Source organism: Hyaena hyaena, unplaced genomic scaffold, assembly GCF_003009895.1.
Source record: "Hyaena hyaena isolate Hyena2069 unplaced genomic scaffold, ASM300989v1 scaffold_27, whole genome shotgun sequence".
Classification (NCBI taxonomy): domain Eukaryota; kingdom Metazoa; phylum Chordata; class Mammalia; order Carnivora; family Hyaenidae; genus Hyaena; species Hyaena hyaena.
The window spans coordinates 4,036,472-4,063,829 of record NW_024080659.1 but is presented as its reverse complement, the minus strand read 5'-3'; positions in this window follow the sequence as shown (position 1 = coordinate 4,063,829).

The window sequence follows — 27,358 nt, the reverse complement described above, 5'->3', positions numbered from 1 at the left end:
TGCCGATGAGGACACATGAGATTAGGGAGGTAACCTTAGTCAGCATGACTCAGTTAGATCTGCAAGAGAGGATTGGAATCTGGACCAGGTCCGTCCAACTCACAAGCCTGCTTTCTCCACGTGCTGCTTGGTCATCGGTTTAACAAGTGGGTTATTTTCTTATTACGAAAGCAATTTAGTTTAGCTAATAATTGTGAACTGTTAAGTGCTTATAATTTTTTTTTTTGCTTCACACAATAGTCCCACATGTCACTTGCAACAATATTCAAATATCAAAGATGTGAAAGACTCCAATAACTTCAAACCTCTCCCCTCAAAGACAGTGTATAGTAGTTGTATACATTTTTATAGGTTGAATTCTCTATTAACTCTGGTATTTACTTATTTTTTTATTTACTTATTTATTTTTAATGCTTTATTTTTTAGAGAGAGAGCGTGAGTGGGGTAGGGGCAGAGAAAGCAGAGGACAGAGGATCTGAAGCGGGCTCTACGCTGACATCAGCGAGCCTGATGCGGGGCTCGAACTCATGAACCATGAGATCTTGACCTGAGCTGAAGTCAGATTGAGCCACCCATGCATCCCTTAATTCTGGTTTTTAAATAACTCTTGTTACTTTGCTGCTGCACTTTGTCTCTTTGTCTCTTTTTAAAATTTTTTATTTAAATTCTAGTTAGTTGACATAGAGTGCAATATTGGTTTCAGGAGTAGAAGTCAGCGATTCACCCCTTACATACAACACCCAGTGCTCACCACAACTAGTGCCCTCCTTATACCCTCCCCCGCCCACTGCACCTTGTCTCTTTATATAAAAGGTTATCTATTTAGGTGTGGGAGAGGAGGAGCCATGGGTCACATTTATGGGATACCCTTAGGTGTGTGTGAAATGAGTTAAGTTCTTTATGAGAGAGAGGAATATTCTTTCCAGTTCTTTCTTGGATAATCTAATCCTCGAGGTTTTAACGTATTTCTCTCCATTTCCACATGTCCAGCCTTCAGGCCAAGGACTCACCTTTTTAATTTCTGATGTTGCCCACTCTGCGTAGAGGGGTATTTCTTTCTTCTTATCTGACACAACCTGAATTCTCATGGACCGTCAGGATCAACTTTTTCATTAATAGAAATGTACCAGCCTATATCCCCAGACTTCCAACCTTAGAGAAATAAATTCAGATGTAAATTTCCACGTATGAGGAACATGTTGACATTTATAAAAGGAGTGTCAGTAGGTAGAATACAGGGTTGTTTTCTCAGAGGGGAAACACGCTATGATAAAGGGCAAAACATGGGTTGGGCAAAAGAGATGAGCATGTTTTATTGACCCCCTATTTTGTGCCACTCACTGCCCTAAGCACTGAGGTTGCAGAAGTGAACACAATAGACAATCCCATGAAAGTGAAACTTAATTTCTATGGGAAGGCAAGTACACAGATGAACAAGGGTGAAAATTACAGATTGTGATACTGTAATGAAGGAAACAATCAGCTGAGGAAACAGAGAGAGTTAGGGCAGGCTCTTTAGGACAAGCACTCAGAAATAGTTCTTTGAGCTGAGCCCTGACGGATAAGAACCAGTCTGGTCTCCCTACGACCCAGTAATTGTACTACTAGGTATTTATCCAAGGGATACAGGTGTGCTGTTTCAAAGGGGCACATGTACCCCAATGTTTATAGCAGCTCTATTGACAATAGACAAAGTAGGGAAAGAGCCCAAGTGTCCATCGATGGATGAATGGATGAAGAAGGTGTGGTGTGTATATATATATACAATGGAGTGTTACTCGGCCATCAAAAGAATGAAATCTTGCTATTCGCAACTACGTGGATGGAACTAGAGGGTATTATGTTAAGCGAAATTAGTCAGTCGGAGAAAGACAAACATCATATGACTTCACTCATATGAGGACTTCAAGCTACAAAACAGATGAATATAAGGGAAAGGAAGCAAAAATACTATAGAAACAGGGAGGGGGAGAAAACATAAGAGACTCTTAAATATAGAGAGCAAACAGGGTTGCTGGAGGGGTTGGGGGAGGGGTTGGGGGAGAGGGGTAGGCTAAATGGGTAAGAGGCATTAAGGAATCTACTCCTGAAATCATTATTGCTCTAGATACTAACTGACTTGGATGTAAATTAAAAAATACATACATACATAATACATACATAAAAGGGGAAAAATCCTGTCAAAGAAGGTGGATCTCATGTTAAGTGTTCTTATCACAATAAAATAAAATTAAAAAAAAAAAAAAGAACCAGTCTGGTCTTCTGACTGTCACTACCGACTTGTTTAATCTTCATCTTGATTGAACCTGATCTGATCTCCATGCCTACAATGATGCAGTTGACATTTGCTAGATAAAATCATATCTTCAGAGTGCCTGGTCTCACATTCTTCAACACAGACTTCAAATAGGCACGCAAGACCCACCCCTCCCTGGAAATCCTACTGAGCCCCCTAAAAAGAGTGCTTTATCACACAACTAGTCAAAATCCCAGCAGATAATAGGGTCCAATGCAGATGGCTCAAAGGGCTTTAATAAAAGGGCCTCTCATAGAAGTGGGGACCGATATAAGAAAAGTTTTTAATATCCTCACACAGAGGTGAGCAAAAGTGGGGAGCCATCACCTCCTAAAGTCTGAAGGGACGAGAGGAGAAGGGCACGGTGTTACCAAATCGTGGAGGGTGCTGGAGCCACAGAGAAGAGGCCAAGTGGCAGGAGCATTGATTTGGGGGGGATCAGGAGGGAACACAGGTAGAGTTTTCTCTCCTCTAACTTCAATCTCCTGCCAATGCCTTCCATTGGCAAACCCAACCAGGAGCCAGCCGACAGGAAAGCCAGCTCCAGGGTGTGGAGCAGTGCAGAGAATACGGAACATGCCACGCTCCCAGATGGCGATCTCAGGTCTTCCCCTTTTACCTCAAAAGCCCCTTATCGGTGATACAGTCACTTTGGAAATTAGCTCAGCAGTTTCCTATAAATTTAAACATACAGTTACCATATGACCCATTGATTCCATTCCCAAGTATTTACCCAAGAAAGATTAAAATTCACGCAAAACCTGCGCATGAATGTTTATAGTGCCTTTCTCCAGAATTCTCCAAGAATGGAAATAACCCAAATCCGTACAATGGCATTCTACTCAGTAATAAAGAAAGAATGAGTCACTGATTCATGCAAAACATAAAACATAGATGAATTTCAGATGTGCTCTGTTAAATGCAAAGAGGCAGACTTTCTGGTTACATTATTTTTTAGGGCTGAATAATATTCTATTACATATATCATATATATGACATCTTCTTTATCTATTCACTTATGAGTAGACACTTGGGCTGCTTTCATATCATGCCATTGTAAATAATGCTGCAGTAAACATTGAGATGCATGTATCCCTTTGAATTAGAATTCCCATATTCTTTGGGTAAATACCCAGTAGTGCGATTACCAGATCATACGGTAGTTCTGTTTTTAATTTTTTTGAGAAACCTCCATACCGTTCTCTACAGTGGCCGTACTCACCAACAGTGCCTGTGAGGGTTCCTTTTTCTCCACCAACACATGTTATTTCTTGTGTTTTTGATTTTAGCCATTCTGACGGACGCGAGGTGATCTCTCATTGTGGTTTTGATTTGCTTCTCCCTGATGATGAGTGATTTTGAGAGTCTTTTCATGTGCCTGTGGCCATCCGGGCATCTTCTTTGGAGAAATGGAATAGTACACAGCCAGGAAAAAAAGAATGAAACCTTGCTATTTGCAACAATTTGGATGGAACTAGAGAGTATAATGCTAAGGGAAATAAGCCAATCAGAGAAAGACAAATACCATATGATTTCACTCATATGTGGAATTTAAGAAACAAAACAAAAGAGAAAGGAAACGAAAGAGACAAACCCAAACACAGACTGAACCATAGACAACACACATTTGGTTACCAGAAGGAAGGAGGGTGGGCAGATGGGTGAAATATGTGAAGGGGATTAAGAGCACACTTATCCTGATGAGCACTAAGTAATGTACACAATTCTCGAATCACCATATTGTACTCCTGCAGCTAGTATAACACTGTATGTTAACTATACTAGAATTAAAAAAAATTTTTTTTAATATTTTATTTATTTCTAGGAGAGAGAGAGAGAGACAGTGTGAGCAGGGGAGGGTCAGAGAGAGAGGGCGTCACAGACTCTGAAACGGGCTCCAGGCTCTGAGCTGGCAGTCAGCACAGAGCCCGACGCGGGGCTCGAACCCACGAACCGCGAGATCATGACCTAAGCGAAAGTAGGACGCTTAACCAACTAAGCCACCCAGGCGCCGCATAGAATTAAAATTTTAAACAACGGTAAACCACATGCTATATAAAACAATATGACATTCTGGAAAAGGTAAGCCCATAAGTATGGAGATCGGATCAGTGGTTGGCAGGGTCTGGGGTGCGGAGAAGGATTGGCTATAAAGGATGCAACAGAATGTGAGGGGATGATAACCGTTTTATATAGCAATTGGAGCAGTGACCATTGTATATGTGTTTGTCAAAATGCATGGGTGTTTTTCAAAATGCATGGAAGTCTATACTGAATGGGGTGACTCTTACCATTTATAAATAATCCCTCAATAAACCTGATTTAGCAGCAGAAACAGCCATCTCCACACCACGGGTTTCAATGGGGATACCACTAATAAAATAGAACACATCTTGGGATAATTCGCTTTATAGTCTCACCATCAGGTTCTATAAACCCACCTGTGTCCATAATTTCACCTCCATCTTCCCTCCTCGTGTTCAACGGGCAGAAATAACTTCCGGCTGCTTTGAAAGGCAAATATTTCCTCAGGTGTTCAACATCCTTCCTGTCCTGACTCCCCACCCCGCTCTCATTAGCCCTTCCTGTTCTCCTCAGCTCAGTATTTCTCCTCCACCAGCTAAATTCCTTCCACAGGCGACAACGCTCTCCCTTGATGCCACAACCCACTCCAAGTTCCGCCCCACCCCCATCCCTCTGCTCCTTCACTACCATACGGTAAGAGGTGATCTACACAACCTTTCTCCACTTCCTCGCTTCTAATTCACTCTTTAAAATAATTCTGAAAGTTTTCAAAGGTAAAGAAAATGATAAATAAGAATGCAACAAGCCCCATGTTTTCAATACCCAAATCCAACAGATGTTAACACTTAGCTATATTTGCTCAAGATTATCTTTTAAAAAAAAAAATTACCTAAAGACTTGAACTCCCCAATTCTGTTACTCTCATTCCGCAGAGCTGACCTCTATAATAAAGTTCGATATGTATCATTCCCTCTATGATTTTGTATTTTACTGCATCTACATGTATCCATAAGTGATATGTAGTGTTATATAGTGTATATTTAAACTTGATACAACTGATATCATACTGTACATACCCTTGTTATTTACGTCTTTGATGACTTCTTGCACGCATGTTTTCTTCCCTTGATTTTCTGTTTCTTTCATTGTTGGACTTCGTTATTTCCTAATTCTTTCAAAACAATCTGTGGCCATAAACTTTATAACTTCTGGCATGTCAGAAAAATTCCATATTGTCTACACACTTAGAGTATAGTGTTTCTGGGCACAGACTTATATTACGAAGTTATTTATCCCACATGATTGAACGTATGGCCCAACTGTCTTTCTGCGTCCAGGACAGCCAACCCCACTCATCATCTGATTCTGATTTCATTATAACAGCGCCCCATCTGCCTTTCTCAGGTTTAGAGATTTTTATCTCTGTCCCTAGCATTTTGAAATTCCACTTGTACAGGTCATAGTGTTTTTCCACATTATCCTGCTCTTTAAATTTGAAGACATCCCCTCCTTTAATTTGGGAAAATGTTGCTATTGTGGCTTGAGGATTCCTTTCCCCCTGGATTTTCACTGTTTACTTTTTCTGAAACTCCTATTAGGTCGACCCTGGACCTTCTCGACCTAGCCTCCACTTTCTACTTTTCTACTGGACATTTGCTCCTTTTGACTTTGTGTTTTGGGAGACTTGTTTTACTCTAGTCTCCATTTTCACTAATTTTGCATTCCCGCCTATTAGGTTGAGGGTTTATGTTATGTTGCATTGAGGCATAAATTGTTAAGTTTTTACTTAAATCCCAGTTAGTTAACATACGGTGTAATATTAGTTTCAGGTGTAGAACTTAATGATTCAACACTTTGATACAACACCTGGCACTTTGTTGTTTTGCTTTTTAACTTTGAGAATCAAGCTCAATTCCAAGATCTTCATGAGCAGAATGCCCTCTTGCACTTCTCTGAGGATCATTGTCTCTTCCTCTGGTGTTAACCCTGCTTTCTCTGCATGAGGTAACTGGCTCTCTCTCCCAGTATTAGCTTTCTGTAAGTGTGCGATGGCCCCCAAGTCTCTAGAAGAATGCCGAAGCCCGGCCTTCGTTATGAGGGGAAATGATGGGACCCGCCTCCCTATGGGAGGTGCCAGGGACTTCTTCTACATGCAGATGCTCTCTGTTGGTTCTGGGTGTTACCACCATCTAGGCACTGGGCACCCTCTCTCCTAGGCACTCCTGAGACAGACCTTCCTGTAACCACTGCTTGACCCAAAGTTCCATGTGTTAGTGGAGGTGATGGTGCAGGATGTTGAAGGGACATCCACTTAGCTATTCAATTCTGTCCCCAAACCCCTCTTACTCTTGATGTCTACACCTCCGGATCGCCCCTTCTGCATCTACCTGCTCTACCACGTTTTGAAATGTGACTCTGCAGGGGTGCTTGGGTGGCTCAGTTATGTGCCCCACTGCGGCTCAGGTCATGATCTTGAATTTCATGACTTTGAGCCCCATGTGGGGCTCTGTGCTGACTTTCAGAGCCTGGAGACTGCTTCGGATTCTGTGTCTCCCTCTTGCTCTGCCTCACCCCCACTCATGCTCTCTCTCTCTCTCTTTCTCAAAAATAAATAAACATTTTAAAAAATGTGCCTCTCCTATCCAAATTGAACTCACTTGCTTTTTTTTTTTTTTCATCTTTCAGGGATTCAACACGACTTATGCCAAAAAGGTCATCAATTTTGTTTCGCTTTCCAAACTATTAGGAATTGAGCATCCTTTGGCTCTAATGCCTAGAGATTGAGACAAGAGGGAAGGGACTGAAGTGTTCATTCCATCATCTTGAATCATAATTCTATACATTAATTTTACAAGTGACACCTTCACAAATTGCTCTATTAAAGTTAAAGGATTTTTTTCTCTTGAATCATTTTAGCATACCCTAGTGAGGAATGTGCATGCATATGCGTGCATGTGTGTGTATCTTTTGTCTTATCTTTCATATTTCTTGGTTAGCACTTCCGGAACTATTTCGCACAGAAGTGTTCATGGTGGGTGGCCTGTCTGACCCCTTCATTTTACTAGCAACTCTATCTTCCTCTTCATCATCCAAAATGGAAGATAATGGGGCTGTCAGCAGCCACAGGAGTCTACCCCTCTGAACACAGTTGGTTAGACTATGGAGGGACCTGATGCGGGTTGCGTGAATCAGAGACTCTGTTCCAGAAATTTGAAAAAACAGTCGCATAAACACATAATGAAAGCTCCAATAAGTGAAATGAAAATCAATCTCAAGGAGCCAGAAGAGGCTGAGTTCTGAAAAATGGAGTTGTGGTCTAGGGAGAAAAGAAACATGAAAGAGCCCTGAGAAGGAGAGGACATACCACAGTTGAGGGGCTGACTGAAGGTCAGAGGTCTAGATGGTAGAGCCCGGGGAGAATGCTTTCCCCCTTCCTCCTCCCCTTCTTCCACCTTCTCCTTCTCCTTCTCTTCCTTCTTCTCCTCCTCATCACCATTGCTATGTCTGTACCCTGCATGACTCAAAGTAACTTACAGATGTCAACCCACTGAGGTGAGGAAGAAAAGCTAGGGAGGAGCCACGCCCAGCAGGATGGAGAAGCCATCTTAATGATGGTGGTTCCCATCCCAAGAATAGAAGGAACTCAATAAAGTTATAAAGAACAGTACCATGATTAGACGTATACATTAAAGGTACATTTTGACCCAATGGTAGAAAGCAGGAAGAAGTTCAATGAGATTAGAAGCTGAAAGACCAGTTGTGATGCTACTTCATGGGCCATATCTTTGTCTTATCTCCAGCTTTATCAGCAGCACTCTAGTGTTGCAAAACTGAGTATGATGGTGTTAATAATTCCATTAATTCTGTGATGAAGGCTACATATTACTATGTTACAAATAAATGTTTGTGTTTATTATAAGTTAGGAATGTAAATTAATTCTATAAAAATATCTTTTTTGGAACTAATTGAAACAATTTTCTGTCTCTTTGGTTATTAACATATTAAAAATATATATTTTGTATAAATCTAGAGGAAAACCTACTTGGTCATGTGGCATATTTTATGTACTGATATGAGAGGAAGAGAAAAAGAAAAGTTGATATATGGTTTTCTTCTGAAAGATCCTCTTTCTCCAGTTTCACAATTAAGGTTAACCTAACTTTTGAAACAGATTAGGTTAGCTTTCCTTCCTTTTCTCTGCCCAGAAGCAATTTAAATTGCATAAATTTCATAACGTCTTGCAAAGAATTTATCCATGAAACTGCCGAAGACTGGATATTTCGTGGAAAACTGTTCTTTGGAAACTTTGCTAATTTTTCTCTTCATTATCTTGCTTTTCTGTGGTAAAGTTTATATTCCTTGTAAATTGCTCATTTAATCCAGATTATTAACACAGAGCAGAATACACATTTTCCCCATTTCTTAATCTCTTCTCTCTATGTATGTAAATGTCTTCTCTCATCCTTAATTTGCATGCATTCTTCTCCCTCCTTCACTTATCTTAACATGTTCATCTTGTTAATGTTTTCAAAGAAACCAGCTCTGAGAATTATTTGTCAGCTTGCAGATTTCTTTTCCTGTCCTAAAGGTCATAATTTCTGCTTATTCTCCTCTAATTTCCTTCCTTATTTTAAGTTATATTTCACCACCTTGAGTTGAATATATATTTACATTCATTTTCCTTATCTAATTAAATGATTTAAAGCTATGCCTTTTCCTGGGATTACAGCCTTGACCATGACCCATAGTTTGATATACACTGTACTTAAGTGCCTTTTAAAACACAAAAGTGCCTACTGCTTGTTTTGTTTTGTTTTTAATGTGGTGGACGATATCAATTTTATTACTCTGATTTATTTGTTGATTTTAAATCCCCACATTTTTTGTTACAGGCTTAAAGAATGTTACATATGATGAAGCCCTTAGCTCTTCTGCTGTAGAAGTAAAGCAGAATCTCCTTTCTTGTCGTCTTTTTCTTCTTTTCCTCATCTTCATCACATTATGCAGGTCATGTCTTGGTGTCCACTTAATAAGGCATCACTACGGAATCATTATGCCCTCATCTTCCTAGCTCAGAGGTAAAGCATCCTCTGCAGAGTAATATCCAGAAACACACCTTTTTCTCATCAGTTGCTCTTAATGTGTGCTGAAACTCATGATTAAAATAGGTACCTTTTTTTTAGGTTTCAATACTCAATATTCTAAGAATGAAGTGACATCAGAGAAGTAATTGCTATAGTGCAAGATGTTGAAAAGGTGAATAATAAAAATCAGATGGAGTTCTTGGATGGAAAATCAGTTTACAGTTCAAACACAGGGCCTGGGTGGAGACACAGAACTGGGGAAAGAAATTAAAACATGTGAGAGTCAAGGGTAATGGTCAGAACAGCTTCAGAAAATGAGACTGAGGGAACAAGTAAGCATGAGGGTCCAGCGAGAAAGAAAGGCCAAAAGCACAGAGTTTGACTTTGTGGTTGGCCCCCTGGAAGTCTTCTGCTCACCTGAAAGAACTGAGATTGCATGATGCATATAGTTAAGCCTATTTGGTTTTTGATGTGTCTTCTCATATTTTTATTATCAGTTAGTAGTCTTTGGTTTTTATTATGTATCTCTTGCTGCTGGGTGAACATGGAATCTATGAAAATTGCGAGCAAAAGTTTCTCAAAGACACAAGAGGAAAGTCATCAGTCAGTAGAATAGGTAGTTGTGTCCCTGATCCAGAAAACACTCTCCCTTGGGTAAATTCTACCATCCTTTGCATTCTCCCTTTTTAGGGGCTCTCTTCAAAATGGTCATCCCAGCACCATCCTGTTCTTGTACACGCATGCTGCTTTTTCAATCAAGAGTGGTTTGTAATTCCCCTCTCCTTGGATCTTGGCTGGCCTTCTTAACTTGCTTAACCAATAGCATGCAGCCGAAGTGACAGACACTACTTCTATGATTTCCTAGGCCAAGTCATAAGAAGCCTTGCAATTTCTTTTTTTTTAATGTTTTATTTATTTCTGAGAGAGAGACACTGTGTGAGCAGGGGAGGGTCAGAGAGAGAGAGGGAAATACAGAATCTGAAGCAGTCTCTAGGCTCTGAGCTAGCTGTCAGCACAGAGCCTGACTTGGGGCTTGAACCCACAAACCGTGAGATCATGACCTGAGCCAAAGTCAGACGCTTAACCGACTGAGCCATCCAGGTGCCCCAGAAGCCTTGCAATTTCTATCCAGTCTCTTGGATTGCTCACTCTTGGAACCTATGCACCATGTTGTAAGAAGCCTGTGCCACATGGAAAAGCCACATGGAGGTGTGCCTGTTCTCAACCTCAGCAGCATGTCCAGCTGGCTTCAACAGCCAGACTTTGAAGGTGCCTTCTTGGCCATTCAATGCAACTGGACCTTTAGTTGACTTTGGCCTCATCTGATATCTGTCTGTGTGTATAAATCCCCCCAAATGAGAAACCAGTTGAGGTCAGTCAATCCAAAGGACCATGAGAAATAATAATAAATTGCTCAACACCACTATGTTTTGGGGTAGTTTTTACACAGTAATGGATAACAAGAATAATCATCTATATTTCAATGACCCAAATAAATGCTCCACTGAGGAGGCATCTGGATGGCTCAGCTGGTTAGGCATCCGACTTCGGCTCAGGTCATGATTTCATGGTTTGTGAGTTCAAGCCCCATGTTGAGTTCTGGGCGGACAGCTCAGCGCCTGGAGCCTGCTTCAGATTCTGTGTCTCCCACTCTCTCTGCCCCTCCCTTGCTTGTTCTCTCTCTCTCTCTCTCTCTCTCAAAAACAAATAAACATTTAAAAAAAATAGATGTCCCACTAACAGATACATGCATTCTCTACTTCTTTAGACTTATAATACCTTCTTTCAAATTAAAGTCAAATCATGTTGACCTGAAGCAAATATACCTTGAATATTTCTGCTATGATCCACATTATGCTATGTATTGGTCAAGCAGCAATACATTTCTACCTTCTTATTGAAGATAGACACCTCATTTTTATCCCTATTGACCACCCAATGGTGATTACGGTGAATTTCCAGACTCTGATTTCAGTAAACTGCTGAGTCTACTATTCAGCTCAGTTGCCATTGGTATTTATCAGCTGCCTTTTATGTACTGTGATAGAGACTGGGAGGGGTCACAAAATAAATGGGTTTCTTGCCCTCATAGACCCTGTATCTGAAGAGTTTAGTTACAATATAGACATTCTAATTCAAGGAAGAATGTGATGAATACCTAACACAAGAGCCACAAACAAAGTTAAATTAGGCCTCAAAAGAGGGAGTTGGCTAGTATCATTCAGAGAACAGGATGGAGCAGGATTAAGTAGAGGCAGACTTAATTTGGTTCCTAGATCTGCCACTAACCTGGACAAGTTACTTAACCTTCTGCATTTATAATAGAGGGATAAACACACTTCATTAACCAATATTCTTTTAATAACTTTGTTAGCAACTAAATTTACAAGATTATGAGCATAAGATAAAAATGAGGAAAAGAAACTCATGCTTATCTCATAGAAGATGCTTTATTGATGGTAGTTGTGTTTTCATTATCATCATCCTCTGATTAGTGAGCTCATAAATGACTTAATGGAAATAGAGCACTTGAGTTGGGGTTTTTTAAAATGATGCTCTAGGGGCTTCTGGGTGGTTCAGTTGGTTGAGCAGGTAACTCTTGATTTCGGCTCAGGTCATGATCTCATGATTCATGAGATCGAGCCCCACATTGATCTCAGTGCTGGGCATCGAGCCTGCTTAAGATTCTTCTTCTCTCTCTCCCTCTGCCCCTCCTCTGCTCTCATGCATGCATTCTCTCTATCTAAAACAATTAAAAAATAAAAATAAAAATGATGTTCTTACCTCACATCATGTACAAAACTTAACACATTGTTCATTAAAATGGATCAGAGCTCTAAATGTAAGAGCCAAAAACTCTGAAGTTCCAAGAAAAAAATGCAGGTGTAAATCGAAGGATGTTGGATTTGGCAATCAATGGACTCTTTAATATGAAGGCAAAAAAGCACAAGTAACAAAAGAAAAAAAAAAAGCTTATATGTTGAACTTTATCAAAATGAAAGACTTTTGTGCTTCAAAACTAAAGAACATGATCAAGAAGGTGAAAACAACAACCCAAAGAATGGGAGAAAATATTTGCAAATTATATACAAGATAAAGGGCTTGTATTTGACTATATATAAAAACACTCAATAATGAAAAGAAAAATAAATCAGTTAAAATGGACAGAGCATCTGAATAGACATTCCTCCGAAGATATAAAAATAACCAACAAGCATAAGATAAGATGTTCAACATCATTAGCCTTCAAGGAAATGCAAATCAGTGAGATCCCACTTCACACCTGCTAGGATGATTACAATCAAAAAGTATTGATGGGAATGTGAAGAAATTAGGACCCTTACACCTTGATGGTAGAGCTGTAAAATGGTGCAGACACTTCCGAAAACAGAGTGTCAGGTTCTCAAATGGTTAAACAGAGTTACAATAGGACCCAGCAACTCTGGTCTTAGGGAGATACTCATAAGGAATTGAAAACACGTAGTCAAGTAAATATGTGTATATGAAAGTTCATAGACACTCTATTCACAATAGCCAAACTAGCAAAATGTTTATCAACCGACGAATGGATAGCAAAATGTGACATATCCACTTGCTGGAATATTATTCAGCCATGAAAAGCAATGAAGTATTGAGGCATGCTACAATATGAAGGAACCTTGAAAATGTTACATAAAAGGAGCCAATCCAAAGACGACATATTATATAATTCCATTTATAAGAAATGTCCAGAATAGACATATCCACAGAAACGGAAAGTAGATCAGTGGTTGCCTAGAGCTGGGGTAATGGGAAGTTGGGTGAAAACAAGAGTACAGGGTTTCTTCTGGAGTTGATGAAGATGTTCTATTATTTATTACAGTGATGGTTACACAACTCAATGAATATACCAAAACCCACTGACCTGTATGATTTAGATGATTGGCCCATGCAGGATGTGAATTATATCTCACTAAAGATGTAACCAAAAAATTATGTTCAACGTTTCAGCATATGGCGGTAAGGATGGGTGGGAGAAGGGGGGACGCAGAGAATTCAGGCAGAGGGCAGTGTGTGTAACGATGCACAGGTGGGGCGTTAACAAAATGTGAGGTGTTTGTAGGCCATATCATTGGCAATTAGTTTCAGGTTAGGCCATATTATGGAGGGGTTAGAAGGGTCAAAACAGTCACTAAAGATTGCACACACAAATGATCCAGCAACAATGGGTTGGGGACCCAACCAGTGTAGTGGCAATGAAGAGGAACAGACGCACCCTAGAAATGGTGTGGTTGAGTTAATAGGCCATTAACTTTGTCTGCTGAATGGGATTCCCGTGTACGAGGGACTTGGGTATGACTGTATAGCTTTGAGTCTATGAATAGGAAAAGGGACATTAAGCTGGTAGAAATCAAAAGTCAGGAAAAGAAGCTACTTTGGCAGAGCATGTGACAGTTGAAGTTTGGTTGCACAGACTACAGATGAGAAAGTACAGAGAGGTGGCCAGAGACAGAACCCTGGAGAACACTTACATGCCCTAGCTATGAAATGGGCACAATGATGCTCACTTAGTTCTAGTAGGGTTTTGGTTTTGCTGTTGTTATTTGGTTTTGGGGGTGGTTTGGGGAGGATGGGAGATGGGGGAGATTGACATTTACTCAGTGTTTACTATGGATCAGAGCGTTTACTAAGCACCAGACACTTCAAGTTTGTTGGCATTACTTTTTTAAATGTTTACTTATTTAAGACAGAGACAGAGAGTGAATAGAGAGTAAAAGGAGAGGTAGACAGAGAATCCCAAGCAGCCTCTGTGCTACCAGCATGAAGCCCAATGCGGGACTCGAACTCACCATGAGATCATGTCCTGAGCCAAAAGCAAGAGTCAGATGCTTAACCAATTGAGCCACCCAGGAGCCCTTGAGTTTTTCTTTTGATTTTTGTTTTGTTTTTTGCTTTTAACATGCATTGTCTTATTTGCTTAACAACAACCCCTTGGTGTGCATATTATTTTTATTATTGTCAGAATTGGAAACCAGATCAATTTGGTTAATGATCAGGTCTACTTCCCTTGGCTGTAAGGCCCAAAGATGCAAGTAGTTGGGAGCATAGCCCAGGGTCTGGCATTCACAGGTGCTCAGCAAACACTGATTTTCCACCCCCAGACATGCACCAACCTGCCGGCCATGGTTACTGATCTTGTCTCAAAGCCAGGATTTGAATATATCAACTAGCTCTTTTCTGCTCTTACCCAACTGCTATGGCGTTAGCTGCATTAGCAGCTGGTAGCTTAAAGCCTCATTTCTCTGCCATGGGTAACTGCCATGGCTGTTGACTCCATTCCTTATACATCTGCACCACCCCTTGCTCCCCCCCCCCCACCTCGCCCCCAGCTCCACCAATATCCCTTCAGGCCTTCGCTGAACCAGTGGGGTTGAATAATGATAAATGTGCATTGGATTTGAGGCTATGGTTAAATGCTTGTTGGGAATTTGGTGGAGGCCCACACACCCATCTCATTTATAACTTACGTCACTGGAATCACGACTGCTAAAAACAGAAAGATTTCGATCCCCCACCAACCTCCCCAGCTAATCTCAACCACAGGAGGGGAACACTAAAGAAAGCTCATCTCTGCGAGCTTTTACAACAGTAAATTGTAGCTCGTCAGAGCCAATTCTTCAAGCCATTTGCTTTAATCTAAACCAGGACTTCTCATCTTCCCTTTTACGATCCCATTCCGGGGCTCTGGGAAGAGATACAGCAGTATGCCCATATGTTATCATTCTAATGAAAACAATCAGAGCCTGGTGATTATTAATCACCTGGCCTTATCATCCATTAAAGGAAAATCTTATTAACCAAAAGGCGTATGTTTTGTTCCTGAATTCCAGAGATAAAGACCGAAAGGAGGTGAGGGAAGGGAACCGAAACTTCAGTAGTGCTGGAATTTTGGAAATGAATTCTCTCTCATCAGTAGCTTCTTCAATTAAGTGGTCATAAGGAGTTAGGAATAAAATATTAAGCCCCAGATGTGGTTGCCAGAGTGTGTTTCTCTTTTGGTTAGGGTAATTCTCATAGTTGAACATGAGTGTTCGAATTCCAAGAAAACCGGAGTGGCTTTAATAGGCTTTTAAACTGGTGTTCAGAAATCATTAGGCCCCCTACATGGCACTTGGTGTGAATGGGACTCTATGAGGAAATCATGGCATAGCACCATTGAAATGCCTAGTTGTACCAAGTGTGAAGCTGCCCACGGAAGGAAAACATTGCACAAACCACTTAAGGATCATGGTTAGATGAGAAGACTGGTAGATGAGTTACAGAGTAATTATAAGCAGGGTCCTTGACCATGACCTCAGGAATGTGGGCACTCGAATTTCAGGTTCAGTGTGCATCGTGAAACTCGTGGTTTTGGTGGGACAGGCATTGTCTCAAGGTGGTTCTAACTTTATGAAAGTCGCGGACCCCAGACAGTTAACCCGTGGTTGTTTGTGGCTGACTGCCATGCCTCCCTCACCCCATGATTGGGGCCAACCAAGCCCCTGCTTAAAACCTGAGATGTTTAAAACCCCTTCCATGCAATACAGGAGTGCTGATGCATAGGGGTACATGTACCCCAATGTTCATAGCAGCACTCTCCACAATAGCCAAAACATGGAAAGAGCCTAAGTGTCCACCCATGGATGAATGGATCAAGAAGATGTGGTTTATCTATACAATGGAATACTACATGACAATGAGAAAGAATGAAATCTGGCCATGTGTAGCAACATGCATGGACCTTGAGGGTGTTATGCTGAGCGAAATAAGTCAGGCAGAGAAGGACAGCTACCATATGTTTGCACGTATAGGAGGATTAGGAGGAACTTAATGGAGGACCATGCGGGAGAAGAAGGGGGGAAACAGTGGGGGAGAGGGAGAGAGGCAAACCATGAGAGACTCTTGAATGCTGAGGACAAACTGAGGACTAATGGGGGTGGGGGGGAGGGGGAGGGGGGTGATGGGCATGGAGGAGGGCACTTGTGGGGATGAGCACTGGGTGTTATATGGAAACCAACTTGACAATAAACTATTTTAAAAAAATAAAAATAAATAAAACCCCTTCCATGCAGATTTCATTCAGGAAAGCTGTCAATGAAACCCAAGAGTCTCCATTTTAAAAAGAGCTTCCCTAGGGAATGCAATACACCTCCAGGCACGCCCTGGGCTCAGCTCTGTGTGACTTCCAAAGGTTGTCTCAGCCTGACACCTGATACTTGATAGTATCATCCGTGTCTCACCCTTCAGTGAAAGGTTTTTGACCGCGGGGGTGGGAGAATTTAATATATTCTGGAAGAGCCAAAGATTCTGTGTTTCTTTTTTCTTTTCTTTGGCTCTAAATAACTCCCGTAAGTAAGATAGCCAAATACTACCTCTTCCTGTGGCTTACCCTTTAAGTTTTAATTCAGAACATCTCCCCGCAGCCCTTGTTTAATATTTGGGTGACAAAACGTTTCTCAACACTTAGAAACAAGTCATCTGACAATACGTTTCTGGCCGTTACGATGATAAAATATGGCTGCCAATACTGGGCAGGGTAAGATTTTCAGGCTCTCAAAAGACATCAAAATTTTCCATGGCCAGAAACTGTGGGTGGAAAGTAATGTGAAAGAGAGCCTCCTGATCCAACGTGTGAGCTGAGGACCGGTACGTGGCTTGGATTTATGAACTGTGAACTGCCGTCCTTGAATGTCTGCCTGGCCCGGGGTGAGGTCATCAGGAAACAGGTGTGTGGCTCCCTTACAGGTGTTTCCGAAGGAGCCCTTCAGCCCTGGCTCACCATTACCCGGAGTCAAGGGGCAAGGGACGTCGGACAGAGGAATCCTCAGTGCTGGTGTTAGATCAACACAAACGTTCCCCTAAAGGAAATGGCTAAGACCGAAAATCACTGTCACGTGATTGGAAAAGTTATGTCAGAAAACTGACACGGGTTTTAGAGCTGCAGGATCTGAAATCTGAGGATTGTATGGAAATTGGGAGACTTCAAACTCCAAAGAATGAATTCTTAAAAATGGGTAATTGTCTTGCTCATCCTTCGGGGGGGGGGGGGGGGGGGAAGGTCTGGATGGGAATGTGGGAGAGAAGATAAAAGCTAAAAGTAATCGGTGGGCCACCCAAGAAGAGAGCTGTGAGGCACATATGGTTCTGTCTGCGAGCCTGTCTCTCTCCCATCCTCCGTCCGTGGGGATGAAAGGGGCGGAGCCTACACCAGCTCCAGGCTTGGACAGGTGACCTGTTGACCAACCAGAATCCTCCAGTCTTTTGCAGACTTATTGGAAAAGAGTGTTCGCTCTCTACCAGTTTGGTGGGCCACTTGGAAGTAAAACTCTATTTACTAGGGTCCATTTTCGGTGCCACATGTGGAAGGCCAACTTGACAGCAAAGCCAAAGAACTTAGAGCTGACAGAAAGGTCCTGAAGGCACCGTTTCAGTTCATGGTGCCGGCCATGCCTAGAGTCAGCCTGGTTTAATTTACACGAGCCCATGGAGTCCCTTCTTTGCATAACTCAATGCTTATGAACAGAAGATGAAGACCCCACCATGTCTCCAACAGATGAAAATGTCCCAGTAACTCATTAAAAATAATGCATCCGTGGGCCGTAGAAAGAAGGTGGGGGAATCTGGGAATGGAACCCTGGCCATTTGCCTCCTCATAGCATACTTGGCAAATATTATCACTTATCAGATTTTCTCACCTATAAAATCAAAGGCTGGACCAAGGTCAACTCTTCAACTCCATTATCTGACTATGAACTTGACGATCTTACAATGTAACACCATTTTAACTTGATGTAAATGTAAGCTCTTCTCTACATTTGTTGCCTGATTATATCGCCCACTTTGAATGTGGTCATCTGTAGAAGAAAGAGTAGAAACTTTGAAGGGTTAGCAGGAATCACTCTTTATCTGTGATTGATTCCTCTTCGTGATGGTCAACAGGAGAAAAACAAGACGGGGCAAGAATTCTCTGCAGAAAAATTCAATAGTTCCAGGGAGCTTTCCTGGCTGTCTCTCACTGGGCTTCTGTGTTCAGAGCAAAGAGACACATTGTCTGTCCTCAGCTTACGGAGGATTAATGTCTGCATGTTTCTCCAAATGCTGTCTCAAACCTTAGAATCCTGGAAATACTTCCTTAGTTGGATTAGTGGCAACTAAATGCCTCAAAACGAATACAGTGACCCTAATAGGAAGTGTTCAAATGTAATTTATGAAATGAAAATGTCCTGACTTTGTATCCCTTATAATTAGACATCTAGGGAGACAGAGTCTGGCTTTTGTTTTAATAACAAATAAAGCTCTGCTCAATTCCTCTTAACACCCTCATGGGAGGAACTAAGCAAGCCTGTCGACCAGCAATCAATGTAGACTCTCCTCCCCAAATAGGTCTTTTCCCACCTATAAATCAGAGATAACGAAATTTGCCACGTTTCTGCTTTAAGCTCAGAATGGGAGTAGAATTGCTGGTCAAAGACTGCCGTTAAACACATCGATTCATGAGCCTTTCAGATTTGGTTTGGAGAGGGGGGAAAGAAAGGTTAATTTAATTTTCTGCTAAGTGTTTTCTTTCTCCTCCAGGTTGGTCCTTGGAAATTCTGGCATTTGCTAAGCTGGTTGTTGGTTTTTCTGAAAAATCCAGCGGAACTTAAAGTGAGGAATTGCTGAATCCAACATGGAGTTATGTCTGACAACCAAATGCACTGAGAACGCTTGAGGTCAGAGTATTCATGTCCTCCAGCTCACCGCTGCCAGCCTGTGGTTTAGCAAGGGCTGTGTGTCTCTACCTATGGCCACATACCCTAAGGAGTGTCCCCCTTCCCATGGATGCATCCGCCTAAAGGTGTGAATGGCTTATCTTGCTAATAGTTACTGGTACGTTGCTGTTCTTGGTTGGTCCACCGTGTTCACACCGGCCCTTCGTAAACTCTTACTGGGAGTTTAGACCTCCATGTCAACACACATTAATGACACAGAGAGCAGCTGTGATAGAAACTAAGGTATGAGTAGTCCAGAGAGCCATCAGTAGTATTTTCCCCACTGCCAAAGCAGGTCATACACGTAGCCCTTCCCTTTTAGTCTTTTGTATCTGTAGTCAGCATCACCAAAGACAGTTTTTCTCAATCCCATGTGGTTTCATTCCTAACACACCTGTGAGCACATAGGCACATACCTGGTTGAAAGCTGACTCCCAGCACCAGGATTTTCTGTGACTCTGCCCACCTCTTCTGTTCCCCATAACACCACTGACATCAAAGATCAAAGCCCTGTCTATTCTTACTCTTCCCAAACTTCAGGTATTCTTTCCGTGGACCCATCTAAGTTGCTCCCAGATCCTGCCTTTGCCTAGAAAGCAAGTCTGCAGGTCTCAGGATGCAGAGGCTACAGGAAGCAGACACAATGGACTATGGAATGGTGTGTGGCTGTACCAGGGAGCATGAATAGTGCAGTATCAGGCCAAAGTGAGAGTTAAGTGAAGCAGGAACCATGGACAGAGAAACATCAGATCAGTGGCCCAAGGAAGGGGCTCTATCAGAATTGCCTCTGGGACTCTTGAATGTCATCTAGAAGCCGTCCTAAGCAAAAGGATGAAGACTGTGTCTTATTATGAAAAATGATGTCCAGATAGACTTACTTTTGGAGGCCAGGAAATCAGATGGCCCCCAGAAGCTGTGGTGTTCAAAAGAATAGAATGAGGAGGAGCAAGGAAAGAGATGCTCAGAGAGCATGATTCAGGATTTGGAATGGAGATAAGCCCCATTCTCTTCTACTCCCTGAAATCATTAGCCATGGAAGAGTATGCTTAAAACGCTTACCTACATTTACAATGATGGTCTTCCATTTGATTCCCTTGGCTTCATCAGCTTGTTACTTTTAGAGCCAACTTGGGCTGTACATTGGAATCATCCCAGTGGGCAGATTTAAAAACAGTGATACCTGGTCCCCATCCCTCCCACTTCCAGATTTTAATTTAATTGGTCTAGCGTAGGGGCACCTGGGTGGCTCCTTTGGTTGGGTGTCTGACTTCAACTCAGGTCATGATTTCACAGCTCGTGGGTTTGAGCCCCATGTCAGTTAGTCTCTGTGCTGACAGCTCAGAGCCTGTAGTCTGCTTCAGATTCTGTGTCTCCTTCTCTCTCTATCCTTTCCCTATTTGTACTCTGTCTTTCTTTGTCTCTCTCAAAAATAAATAAACAGTAAAAAAAATAATTGGTCTAGCATATAGCCTTGGGCATCTGGATGGTTCAAATCTTCCCCCAGGCGATTCCAATATGCAGCCAAAGTTGAGACTCCCTGCTTTAGAAAAGGTCAACCAGACTTCACATGTGCCATTAAGGAAAAAGGTTTCTTAGCCATCTATGGGTTGGTGGGAATGAGAACAGGTGCTACCATAATCCTGGAGCTGGACAGAATGGCAAAGAGACCCAAATGAGGCTGCGCCACAGAGAAAACACAGAGGCAATACCTGAAGGATGTTTGGTGATGCTCTTCCCCGTCTGGCCAAGACTGTTTTCCTTCTGGGCAGTGGTTCTCAAACCTTAACAGCCTCAGAATCATCTGGAGGGGCTAGAGCTTGTTAAAATACAGACTGCTGGGGCCATCCCCAGGAGTTTCTAGTTTGGTAAGTTGGCTGGGTCCCTGGAATGTGCATGTCTGACACATTCCCAGATGACGCTGATGCTGCTGGTCCAAGGACCCCACTTTGAGGAGCATTGCTCTAGAGAAAGTCCCTCTCCATCCGCCCCTCAGTCATCCTAGTTGTATGTGATGAAGACAGTGGCGCCTTTAGAGCTGCACGAGAGCCTTCCCGGTCCACGACCACATGCGGGGAAACATCAATCATCCTGGGGCAGAAAGGGCAGTAAAATGTTATCTATTCCCCATCAGGTGCTTACAGCCACACAGTGCCCGAGGCCAGTGCAAACGCTCATGGGGGAACTTGGGTTTTAGCTGCTGTCATTAAAAAGTTTGGAACCTACACAGCAAGGAACGCCCATGTGTCAGCAAGAGCATTTCCTCCTATGATCACAAATGGTTTCCAGTTGTGAAGAAAGCTCAGGGGACATATGGAAAGAAAAATTGCCAAGTCCACGGCTACGGTCTCAGTCCATCCCCAAATCCAACTGAAAAGAAAACTGGAGAAATAGTTTGGCCTCTCTCTTCCTACTCTCGTGATCCTCTTTAGAATAAATGGATTTTTCCTGTATTCCCCATGTCCAATATTTGCTAAGAAATTATCCCTTGAGACATAAGTGGAATATCTAGAGAGGTTCCAAACAGTGTCATTAATATATGACTAATCAATTTCTTCTTTCTTTCCTCATAAGCACAAACATCACACCACTTATTGTTAATTCCTTCCTTTTCATTTTTTACATTGAAACACATTTTGGAAATGGAAAACTGGGCACTGCCCCAGCCTCCGCAGAAGAAAATGTAGCAGTTGAGACAAGGAACTGACCTCTGTAGGATTCATCTACAGCCACCTCTTTCTAAAGGCTCAGTGTAGCGCCACAGATCCCTCAGTCCAGGCAGGGACCTTGATCTTTTGTTTGTTTTCGCCCCCCACCCATGACAAAGCTTTGGGACCATAGTGGCCTGACTCTAAGGCTGTGACTTGCAAATGGCAGGTTGCATCTCCAGCTTCCTGAGATATACAGTTCCCCAATGCATATGCAGACTTGCTTTCACCACCTAGATCAGGGATAATGGACATAGAACCATAGAGGACAGAGATCTTTTCTATCACAGCTTTGATTGACACCATTAGGCATGATGGACTAGCCCAATGTATCCTGAAATCTACTGCATGAGACACTAATTCCACAAATGTTAGCTATTGCTGGGTATCATGGACATATAGCTTGGGAAACATGGAGTTTAAAGAAAGGTAATCATATGGGTCTGTTTATTTCGGGACCCCTTGGTACTCTTAATATGCTAATGTTAACAGTGAATTTTCAAAAAGGGGGTTTATTGAACCACAGGAGACATATTTGATCTTAGGAGAAAAGTAAGAAGGGTTCTCTTGGGACACTTCTGAGGAATTGTTCTGGGAAACAATAGTTAGACAATGTCTAGTCTCTTCTCACATAAATTCCACATTCCGAGTCTCCAGTCTCCACTACGTGGGAATGAGTTGTAACTAACCAACAAGACTCTAAGGTGGGGTTTGAGCCAACCATAACCATGTACCTATGACCTAAGAAGCAAAGCATTGGGAAGCCCTTCAAATGTCCCTCCTACTCTCTCTCCATCACCTTGCCAGGGTAAGAAAGTGATTCTGGTGAAGAAGAAAAACCAAGAGAGGACTTTAAAACACTGTTTCAACTTTTATCAGCATATTTTAAATATTTTCTTTCACTACATTACATATAAAATATTTGAGTCAGAGTGTTCTTGCCAAGAGGGCTCTGTTTTGGCTAGAGACCCTTACAAGAGGCCAAAGCATCTTGGTGGAAATCACTTTTTCTTAAAGAACACCAGCCATTAATTGTGTAAGTGGGGATTCAACAAGGAATTCCAGAATCAGAGACTGCGTTATCTCTTCTAATTTCCCTCACTCGCCTCTTGTGCTGTAATTCAGTATGTAGTTTGACTTCAGAGCAAATCCATAGCGTCGTATGCTTTTGCTATTAGTGATATTGTTCTCTAACATTCTACATGCTTGAATGTTCCAAAACTTTATTATATCATATTAGAGGTTACATTAATTATAGATCACCATGCATTGTATGATTTAATTATATATTCTATAACTTACACTTAGAAAGTAAACATTGTCAATGTTTGCCCATCATAGGGGAGAGGCCAAGTCTGAATAAAGTTAAGTAATTAGTGTAGGTCACACAATTACTTATCAGCCAGGGCCAGGATTTGAACAAAAATCCATCTGAAATGAAATCTACAGGAAAAAAAAAAAGAGGGTCAGTGAAAAAGGGTGAAGCCCGGAGTTGCCCTTAACTTGCCCTCCATAATTAACGGAATAAGATTAAGGAAGAGAAAAAAAATCAAATGTTTAAGATAACTTTCTAAGGGGCTCCCGGATGGCTCAGTTGATTAAGCGTTCCACTCTTGACTTTGGCTCAGGTCATGATCTCACGGTTCATGGGTTCAAGCCCCGCATAGGGCTCTGCACTGTCAGTGTGCAGACTTCTTGGGATTCTCTCTCTCTCTCTCTTTCTCAAAATAAATAAATAAACTTCTTAAAAGAAGATAACTTCTTAAATGATACCTCAAAGTGCTTTGAACTTAGCCCATCCTCAAAAACTAGGAAGGAATGGATTCTTGTAACACCAAACACACAGTTAACATACAAGAACGGATGGAAAATAGCCACAGTGTTCATGACTTGCAAATAATCACATCCCAATGATAACAGCTTTTACAGCAAATAAATAAACAGCTCTATAGATAAAATCTCACACCACAGGGCTGGAACTCCTCAAATGCACACTTTTAAAAGATACACTCTAAACTCTTGGAATCAGGGGATTTGTTAAACACACACACACACACATAGGATCTTTGGCAATGTTGATTTCTGGGCCACCAAATTAATGAAAAAGAGAGAGCTTTCCAGTTAGCAAAATGCAGTTAATCTTCAGGTGTGGTTGGTAAAACACACTCATTTGTACCAATTAACTTCATTATTTTATTTGGAAGATTTCTCTCCCTCTCTGTACTCCAACCTTCTCTTAAGTTTTAAGTCTGAGCGATCTTTACTGCCTTATTTCTAGTTAAGATTGCAATAATTTGTCACTGGTGTGCAGACACTTTCTTAACTATTCCTGTGTTACAAATAAAAGGGCCAGTATTGCTCGGAGGTTATCTCTGGGGTCCTGCAAAGCCAAGCGCTATAAAATGGTTAGACATTAAAGATACGAAGAAAACCCCATAAAACAACACATAAAAATGTGTCTTGCATCGCCGTTTATATGGAAAGATGGTATAGTTCAATCTTTCAAGCCAAAGACTATTTTAGAATTAAAGTTTCAATCAGAATAAGAATGGGGGGGAGCTTCACCTTTTCTCTTTGACTCTCTCTCTCTCTTTTTTTCTTTTTTTTTTTTTTTTTGCTTGTAAAACTCCTGAAGTAAAAATCATGTTCTGTGTTGGCTTTCCCACTGGCCTTTTGATCTCTCTCTCTCTCTCTCTCTGTCACACACACACACACACACACACACACATAAACGCACACTACCAGCAAAATCTACTTTTTCTAGCTCTCCATTATTTTACTAAACATAAAATAAAAACTTTGCTAAGTCGACATCTAACTCTCAGAGAAATGACCTTTCTTTGTTTGTTTAGGCAGACCTATAACTAGAAAAAACCTGAGCAATGAAGCTCTGTTCATACTCAGTAAAAGAGCTGTTGACTTAACCATCCAAGGGAGAGGATCCTTTTCTGGAAGATTACATTTCACTACAGGCATAAAAGGTGGCCACACAATCATTCTGGCCAAGGGCATGAACTGAGCTGTACTGAGCAGCAGTTGGTGTGACCTCAAAAGAACAGTGGAGGATGAGAGTGTCTGAGTGGCTCAGTTGGTTAAGCGTCCGACTTCAGCTCAGGTCATGATCTCACGGTTTGTGGGTTCGAGTACCGCATCGGGCTCTGTGCTGACAGCTAGCTCAGAGCCTGGAGCCTGCCTCGGATTCTGTGTCTCCCGCTCTCTCTCTGATCCTCCCCTGCTCACTTTCTCTCTCTCTCTCTCTCAGAAATAAATAAAAACATTAAAAAAAAAACAGTGGAGGATAACATCCCCAAGTACATAAGAAACCAAAGTCCAGGGATGTAAGAAACTAAAGTCCGGATATCATAGTTTTACTTTAAAAAAAAATTAAGTTTTGTTTTATTCGAGGGGGACAGAGAGTGCAAGTGGTGGAGGCGCAGAGAGAGCAGGGAGAGAGAGGGAATCCCAAGCAGCCTCCATGCCACCAGCGCAGACCCCAATGTAGGGCTCGAACTCGTGAAACCATGAGATCATGACCTGAGCCGAAACCAAGAGTCGGATGCTTAACCGACTGAGCCACCTGGGCGCCCCGGGGTATTTAGTTTTAATTTCACAATGTCTGAGGATAATTGTGTCACAGGTAGTCAAATGAAGCATCCAGAAGGAGGAAAGAACTTCAAAGGTGAGCTCTGGTTCTAGGGCAGAGGGTGTGTATTTTCTGCCTTGGTTGGTTCTGCTCACAGAGGATGCGAAGAGCCAGAGGGAGGGCGGCAGTTTCCCCCTTGTAGCAGACGTTGTCTGTGCCCTTCCCCCACATCACCTGAGTTGTCACCTCCTCTCCACATGCCAATCTGATGGCTTCTGACTACAAACACCTATGACTCTGAGGGCTCTCTGTAGTTATCTGAAGTCTCCTGGAAAGCTAGAAGTGCTAGGGAGTTAACACACCTCCGGCAGCCTTCACACAACAACAGGTTGGAGTTGATAAATGCCTGTCTGCATGGCTCCTCGGGTGGAATGACTTGCACACGTTCTCTTCCCTGCATCCCGGTGTTTCCAACTGGAGTGGTATCAGTTGTGTCTAGTGGTAAACCGCCCACAAATCTGCCCTTTCTTTGCTTCCTGTTCTTCCTGTCTCATATCGCTACACTTTACTGATATCTCTCGGGATCACCGCCCCGATAAACTTCCTTGCATTTGAATCCTTGTATCCTCAGAAACCCAGAAAAAGACAGGTGCTCCCCACTGACATAAAAAAGGCAGACGTCAGAAAATCTAGACTCATCACAAGATCCTAATAGTGCTCCTCTGTCAATGACCCTATATTTTTGTGGCCCAAACTTGTCAGGACAGAGGCCATGGAACATGAAGGTCTGCGAGGACTAGATTCTGCTCTGTGGAGTCCCAAGACCAATTTTCTGAGCCATGCTTCATCCAGACAATCAGATGGAAAGGGCGTCTCTCTGTGCTTTAGGAAAAACCTAAACAACACTGATCCATGGGAACCAACCAGGTCTTGCAAATGATCAAGATGGCGGGCCAGGATGACATCATTTGTGCCATGTTCTGACTGTGGGGCTCGGTGAAGGGTTTGAGGTGGGGAAGTGTAGAGTGCACTCAGGGCATGAAAGCCATCAAGTATTCAGAAGGGGGTAGCTGGTCGAGAGCTGAGAAATGTTCTCCAGGGGCTCTTGGAGGATTAGGAACCAGAACTTCTCAGCCTACATCTGGTTTGCCTTTCAGTCTGAGTAAAACCAGTCATAAGTAGCTGGACAAAGTAAGTGCCTAGAAGACCCAGGAGATTCAGAATCAGGACATGAATGCAGGCAAATGGTTTCAGAGGAGACCTGTAGACTCCTTCCAAGAGGAAAAATGTGGTCTAACAGGAATGAAGTGGTTGAGGCTGGGGTAGATTCCACCACTTCCAAAATGACAGGTGATGGTGGGTGCGGGGGCGGGGAATGAAGGATTAAAGTGCACCTTGGGACATCTATCTCTGCTTCCTGCCACCTGAATTTTTCTCATCTATTACTGTCAAGGGTGAATCAACTCTGTCTTTGCACCTTCAGAGGTGATTCAGGACTTTGGTGTTATAGGAGAGTATTTTCGTCGTCTTCTTTTAATGTTTATGTATTGTTGAGGGAGAAATAGAGACAGAGCATGAGCAGGGAAAGGGAGGCAGAGAGAGAGGGAGGCACAGAATCCAAAGCAGGATCCAGGCTCTGAGGTGTCATCGCAGAGCCAGATACGGAGCTTGAACCCACTGACCGTGAGATCATGACCTGAGCCCATGTCCGATGCTTAACCAACTGAGCCACCGAGGCGCCCTATATTTTCATTCTGTATTTACTGAAACACTCCTGTTACCCAGCGCCGCCAGAAACAAGCAAGCCCCAGCTTCAAGCTCCAAGGCCTTGCACGTCGCCCACCACTCATCCAGGATGCCCTCATTCACTGTCTTCTTTATTTAACTTCATATC